Below are 8,166 nucleotides of genomic sequence, written 5' to 3' on the forward strand. Positions count from 1 at the left end.
CCCCAAAAAACCCCAACACTAGTTCCCCGACTACCTACAATTAGAGGCCCACGGTTAGTGATAGCATCGAAAGCATATTAAGGAACCCACGTCTTCGTGTCTCTCTATCCCTAAGCTTGTGTTTCTCCCGAGCCATATATTATCATCAACCCCCCGGTCTCGTGAGGGTGCGAGTCTACCGGAGGGGAAACCTAAGGCGTACTACGCGATGGCAATGGGGAAAGGGAGCGCGGGACATAAAGACGCGTTCAACCACGCGCCGTGATGCCCCGCTATCCCTAAGCTTGCGTCGCTCCCGAGGCCCTAATTATAATCAACCACCCCGGTCTCGTGATGGTGCGAGTCTACCGGAGGGCGATCCTACATCTTATCTTTCTTTTTTTCTCACCCCCGGTCTCGTACCGAGTCTGCCGGAGGGGGAATCCTACACCTAGCTACTTGTGGGCAATGGGGAAAGGGAGCTAGAGACACGAGGACGCATGGGAGCTTACCAAAAGCTCGCAAAACTGCGGCTTCATAATAATACTAACCGGGGGCCCCTGGCAAAAAAAAAAAAAAAACCCCCCAAATTCACCCGCTCACCCAGAGCGAGGACACCAGAAAACATCCCATTCACTCGTTATCCCATAACGAGGACATCATAAAAGCCTACCGCAGAAGGGCAAACCGATCTGCCACAGAACCTAAAGGCTTTCAGCCCATCATCTTTAAATTTCCAACAAATCAAACCCAGCTCTCGTTCCCCTGAACGAGGCCAACATACCCCAACGCAATTGTAAAATTCCTCAATGTTTTCGCGTGTTTGCTATAAATGCCACATTGCGCCCGGAACCGCTTGTGCTTAAATGTATAGTTTCTTTTCCACCTAAATGAATACACAAACGTATTTGTATTTGTTAACAACAATTAAATAAAATGAAATACATTTGTATACTGAGCCATTTTTCTGGGTACTTTGAGATAAATTCACGTCTAATTAAGTTGATATTCATAATGGGATTCTAGCGTAATTTTTTATAATCACCAACCATTTAGACAAAAACTGATGTGCAGATACGGTTTCAAAACAAGCTACATAAATATCTAAGACGCTCAGCCATATTTGTATCCAAATTAAGTAATTGTTGGTGACCAAGTCACGTCACATGCATATCTGCTAATGATTTTAGTTTACCATGCATCGCAGAACTCTTAGCATGTTACATTAAACCAGCCAAGAACAAGTTTTAGTCATTGGTACAACACGTTAATTTAAAATAATTTTACCAACATTTTTTTGTTTTCGATTTCAACGGACCTTAAAATATTTTCCAGTAAAAGGCTCGACCCCAATTATGGCAAGATTTGCTAAAATATTATACACACCAGTAGCACATAGAAGTGGGACGGTGTAGCTTGAAACAATGATTCACAACGACCTCTAAGGTCGAAACATGATGACAGCACCATCGTCAGTCATTATAGTCGAACACATGATGGCACGTTATATAAGTAATGAAGATTAATGAAATAGTGGCACATTAGCGGTGCAACCCCCCCCCCCCCCCCCCCCCCCCCGCAAACATCAAGCGCTCTTTCTTTAACCATTAGACAAGTACAGATGGATAGTTATACATAAATAAATACAGAGCTCATCTAAAATTTAATTAATGTTTTTCTCTAATTTACGTGCTCTTCATCTCACTCTTTAACTAAAATCACAATTCGTTAATATCATTGGTCCAACCATATATAGTGATTCCAAGCCAACTGGATATTATTTTAATCCACATCGAAGCAGCATTAGCATTGAATAGCTCAATATCTGAATTGGAGTATACACTTGGTAAGCGTCATCATGACATATAAGGAAGCGCAAACAAAAACAATATGAAACATGGACCAAGAATACGTAACCCCTTCGGTTTCGTTATCACTTACACCTTTCTCTGCACCAGCTTCTGCATCTGAGAGAGCTTCTGTTGAAAGACGCCTTTCACCATCATTATTAGTTTTTTGACACTTCAACTGCTGAGCTAATGCAATTATATAGAAGGCAGAATAACCAAGCTATCAATCCAATTATAGTTGTCGTGATCGGATTGCAGTCTTTTTCTGGGTCGTTGGCAACAGCAGACCAAGTCAAGTAAACAGTGTAGATAGTAACCAGTGAGCTTTGCAATAAACCCGACTGAGGCAAACGATCCTGTACAGCGGGCATTACAGAAAGAATGCTTATTACGAAACACAGAACGAGATTGAAGGAAATAAAGAATTTGTTAAGACCGCAACCGCCGGAATGAGTAAAGTAGATATATAATAAAGAAATGCCAACAAGCGACAAAGCGTAAAAGTATCCATGATTGTTTTCCGCGTTTTCAATCCAATTTTCAGCTACCGAATGGGCAAAATCTACAATTATCACCAGCTGCACAAGAATGAATGCACGTCCGCCAATTAAGCCCACCCACATCATAGCCGGCCCAAATGAGCCTTCTGGTATGAAAATTGCACCAATGGCAGCACCAAAGCAAATCAAAAATTTAAATCCCCAAAATTCATTTTGTATATGAGAACGTGGGTCGCGAGAGCTCTTCACCCCCAACATTATCAATGCCATCAGCGTAAAGAAACAGGCCAAACCGAAACATAAACGATATACAGCGTATTCACAATCAATTTATAGACTACCAGTTTAAGAAAGAGCTTTGGCGCTTGAGTGTGTCCTGTAGTCCGGACGGAAGTGCTATGGCGCCTGAAACTGTACCCACCAATAGCATGAAAGCGTACATGAAACGCGACGAAGTGGAGCTTGCATGTTGGGCAAGCACTGCAGCAGCAGCTTGCCACGGTGCCTGTGCAACACAAAGCACTCTATACAACGAATATTGCAGATTATTGATTTTTAAAAATTCAATACATTCGAACATATTTGAATTATCCCTTTTTCAATTGCTTACGCATGAAGTGAGTTTATTAATTGGGAGTTCAGTAGAAAATCGATAACATTAGCACCCTTACAAAAATGAAACTTACCTACCAAATCGTATTTTTTCTTTGAATTGCATTTCCCATTCTCGAACAGAATCCATTTCCATGGCACTTAGATCACTTAAATCATCATAATCTTCCGTATTATTGGGCTCAACATTGAATGTTGCCAAATTTCGGGATGCATCTCGACCAGCAAACAATCGCATATAGACCGCCTCGACCAGAGAAACGTTTTGCCTTTGTGACGTCATATACACTTCCATTCACAGCCATTAGAATACGTCCATCAGAATTATTTCTATCGCCTCACTCGCTTTTATTAAGCTGCTTGTTGAATTTTTTTTTTTTTTTTTAAGAAAATGACAGAAATTTCAATGCGCTCTTCCTACAATAAGTAAAAAAAATAATGCGTATTGACAAGTGCTTTTTGTTGATGATGGTGAAACAACATTCTAACCTTTCATTTTCCTTGATTCAATTTAATTTAATCGAAAACGAGGCACCACAAGAACAACCTTGCTTCGACTGTGGAATGTAAAACGTTACGTGTCCACGAATTGGACACATCATGCATACAGGCCATAACATCTGCATGGTGAATTGCATGTCTGTGAGCCGTGTTAAAGTTTTGTTCGAGATGATAGCGTTTCATCTCATTTGGAGTGACAAGACCAGGTGGGTCATAGAAGATTAGCTGGGTAAGCCCTGTAGTGGAAATGGCCTTGTTGGCTTTTCGTGTAGTGTGCACTTTAGAGGATGTTGGGCAAACGCGGTGATTAATTAAATTATTAATGAAAGTACTTTTGCTTGCATTAGGTACCCCAAATACAGCAACATGCAATGAATTTTGATTGAGGGGTTTATTTTGCATTTTCTCGGTTACATGGCCTGATACTGTTTGTGAGGCCGATGGTTTTGCAGGATTTGCGCTTCCGGATACTGCCGCTAGACTATAGTTGAGCTTGTTTGTTATCCAAACTCCACTTATTTGATAGATTTTAAGCTTGAAAATTGTTGGTGAAACAAATTTGTTCCTCACGACCTCCATAACGCCCAAGAAACAAAGAACTTAGCAACGCATAATACAGCCACCCAATTTGTAGCTGTGAACCTGAAATGAAATAAAAGAATAAAAAATTAGGAAAATTTATAAAAGTATAAAAAGGGAACGACACATCAAACCAATCTGCTCCATCTCCTGGATCCCCATCACCAGTCACCTGAAAATAAACAAAAAATGAATTAAAAATCTGAAATAACATAAGAAATATTTATTTCAGTAAAATTATTGCAAAATATTCTACCACTTACCTTTTGGTCCAGCAACGCGTGAATTCCACATGAATTGAAGCAAAAACGGTAAAATAAATCTTTCGATTCATTTTTGTTTTTGCTTCATTCTCTATACTGGAAAGTTCAACCAACGTATGTATGTATGTATGATACATACAAGAAAACGAGAAACGACAGAGTTGCCATGTTACCCAACTCGACCACCCAATGGTGCGTTTCTTGTTTGCGTCTGTCTAAGAGTAGAGAAGACAACACAAGGTTAAATCACAAGAGCTTCCCCCCCCCCCATCCATTTATTATTTTTTTTCTTTTCAACAAATATTAAATTAAATTACTTCACAGCCGTAACTGAGTGGCACAGAAACCCACTTCAGTGGCGAAGATGGCGATGCACGGAGTGCGCTGCGGACGACGCATACCGCTTGGGGCAACTCCAACACCTATACGGGTAAAATTGCATATGCCCATATAGATGGGCAATCAAACCTCCAAACGACCGAAGATGCCGTTGGCACACACGACATCGATACCCCCCCTGAGGCGTTGGACCCTGTGCTGGCTGCGGCTCCCACAACACGTTCTCGTGAGCCTTATGGAACTTGGCGTACCAGGCGGTGGTGTTCCCGCGTAGCTTAACCACCAGAGGCGTCTGCAGGGCCCGGAGCACACAGGGCTTAACTTGCCGCAACACCTCCTCCACCGCCTGCTGCACCAACTCGTCCGGCGCGTGGCAGATATAGGAGCCCCTCCGCCGCTCCGGGTATTGGACATCCGCCACCACCTGGATTGGCTCCTCTTCCCCAGTCTCCAAACACACTAGAAGCAGTTGCATCGGGTCCATCTGAAACGAAAAGAAAAAAAAAAATCCATTATAGAAAAAATTATCAAAAAATCCGTTAGGAATTTGTCATACTTACGTTTTACCAGCTTGAAAATCCCTTTCCAAATAACAATGTGGTGAGGGAATTTATACACCACAATCCTACATTAATGTATCCTGGAAAATTCCTGTTACGGGAAAACAACTGGATGGCAACCCGCAACATACCAACGGCAGCCTCATTAGTGCTGTCATATTAAGAAAGAAAAAAAGCGGATACCGATAACTACACCAAAGCAGTACCGAAAACCGCAAAACATCAGAATCGGTACTGACGTGTTTTTGCCGAATATAGGCATCTACTGCAGTACCAAGCAGTCATACACAACAAAGGAACTCAAAAAAAGGGGAGGACAAAACAAAGAAAACAACCTTTCCTCGCAAAAAATTTACATTTTTTTTTACAAAGAAAGTTTTTTTGTTGTTTTTTTTTACCCTTTCCGTTTTTTTGGGCACTGTTTTCTGGCGAGGGGGCAGGATTTGTTGTTTTTCAACAACAAACATCACAAACAGTCATTATAAGGGCTCGGTACAAAACAATCCGAGTCCCAAAATAAAACAATCCCGACACGAAAAAATCCCGAAATGGGAAAAGTCAACTGTTTCTACCGGCCTAGTGTGCTACTGCCCCAGTGACCTAGTTTTTTTTTTTCAAGGGCAAGCAAATACACATATGTATATATATATATACTCGCACACCACAAATTCACCATACCAGCTGTCAGCTAAACAAGAAATACACGACAGGGTTGCATGCAATCTCACAATGGTACGTGTAGATAGAACGCGTCGCGGAGAACGCATCGCCAATCCGGATGCAAGCACCGGCAGTTGGGACACTTTCGAGTTTAATTACGATTTTCGCTATTCATCATGAGCTGTCGCACAAAATTAAATCCATACCTTCGTGAGCCTCTCCGCTTCGATTTAAACTCGGTTTATTCACCTATTTTAACGTACGTTTGTTAATAAAACAACACGCGTATCACGAAAACAAGTAATTTTGCGCGGGTGGCTTGGAATCACGTCCGATCCAACCTCCCACGCACCGCAATCTTGCTGGTTATGTTGAAATATATAAGCTGCTCGAAATCACAGCACTAACTACTTTGCAAAAACGCTCTCGTCACTCACGTCATTTGACTAGTCATTTTACGGGGACAGTTATATTCGTAGTCACATTGGCATGGGCGTGGGTAGGTTTGTGACCAGGTGTTTTGTAGGGTAATAATATAATACACAACTGACGAAATACATGCGCTGCAGCGAAAACGCGCATCACCTCACGGCCACTCGCCCTGGCACATCCATAAAATGCCACAGTCGCCCCGAGAGCGACACGACACGTTATACGCTGGAACGGAGACCTCGGCCTCTTCGTCCAGCCCAGAAAAACCGCAAAACCCTCGAGTCTGGAACGGAGACCTCTGCCTCTTCGTCCAACCAACAAAAAAAAAACCGCAAATCTGGAATGGAGACCTCGGCCTCTCCATCCGGAACGACAAAAAAAAACCAAAGAATAACAAAAAATGGTGCCACTCTGGAACGGAGACCTCGGCCTCTTCGTCCAGCCTTACTGGCCATCGACAATACACATATTACATTCTGAATTTCTATATTTAAGAATTATGTATAATTCAATGGCAAGAAGTATTCACTTCACTGTTCATAACCGCTAATTCTTTCATCTTAGCTCAGGTGGCATGCTAAGCAAGTCGAAAAGGATTCCCGGCCATTTTGCGTCGCAGACGAACTCTTCATTTAGATTAAGTTTAGTGTGTAAGTCTTATATTAATTTTTTCTCGTTTCAGCGGAGGTCATTGGCGCATAACGACGTTGCGTATCGCAAGGGGGCCGGCATGTTTAGGCAGGATGCCTAACTTTTCCGCATCTGATTGCGACCCCCCCCCCCCCCCCCCCCCCCCATGGCAACTCTGCAAATCGATACTCGATACTCGAATTAATTTGTAACCACCCACACCATCACCGCCACATGCATGTGCATGCAAGTACATGTACGTGTAAGTGTGATTTTTGTCAGCACTCATGCATATGCATGTCGTGGTTGATGTGTGGGTGCCTTTCCCCTCAAAACGGAGGATTTTGCGGGTCAACGGTTGTGGCTTGCTATACAACCGGCCTCTTTGATTTCAACAGCCAACGAGTTAACATCTGCCGCCAAGGATCTCCGCCGTGTTCCAACATATTCAGGTAATATTATACCCACGCTATTTTACTTGTACCTAATAAAGTTCACCCATTATAACGAGGAAAATCCTCCCGTGTTCTTCTTTATTTCCTTTTGAGTGAATCATCCCTTGAGCGAGATCGACCCGTGTGCGCCTACCCACTGCCGGTTTACGACGCACTCAGGCCGAACACATATAAATAAACTTAATAAAGAATGAGCACAAAATTTTGATTAAAAATAATAAAAAGCGTATACGTATTTACTTAATAATAGTGTGATAGAAACAATTTCAGACCAATATTTGAAGAATGAAGGTTTGGGATATGTAGATTAGGGTAAGTTAAGAGCTTAGGAAATATAATACTGCTTGTTTGAAACATCCTGCTTACGAATTGCTTTTGTGTTGGAAGGAAGTGAGTTCCATAGACGGATTGTACTGACAAAGAACATTCTAGAGGATGTGGAGTATTTAAAAGCCGGTATCAACAGATTCAATGTTCGAGTGGACTGACTCAAGGTTACGTTATTAAATAGGTAAGGGGGATATTGAGAATGCAGAAGTTTGTGCAAGAAACATAGATTTCTCATTTTTAAGAAATTGCAGACGTCACTCCCCAAGTATTTGCACGGCACACGAAGATATGTGATCGTACTTTCTTTTAGAAAAAACAATCGGGCGGCATTATTTATGGCCAGCTGAAGTTCAGCTGAAGTTTGTTAAGCGATACCGAATCAAGGTTACCATATATAAGTTCACTGTAAGAAACTTGAGGTATTATAAGAGTTTTTACCAGCTTCAGTTTAGTGTCTCGCGGTAGTAAGTAGGCAT

At 42.0% G+C, this 8,166-nt stretch overlaps 1 pseudogene; it reads right to left on the bottom strand.

Moving 5' to 3' along the window:
• Window positions 1-1,687: 1,687 nt before the first annotated feature.
• On the bottom strand, window positions 1,688-3,179 carry LOC137236364 (serine incorporator 1-like; annotated as a pseudogene).
• Between the last annotated feature and the right edge of the window lie 4,987 nt (window positions 3,180-8,166).

This window comes from Eurosta solidaginis, unplaced genomic scaffold, assembly GCF_040869045.1.
Source record: "Eurosta solidaginis isolate ZX-2024a unplaced genomic scaffold, ASM4086904v1 ctg00002054.1, whole genome shotgun sequence".
NCBI classification, from domain to species: Eukaryota; Metazoa; Arthropoda; class Insecta; order Diptera; family Tephritidae; genus Eurosta; species Eurosta solidaginis.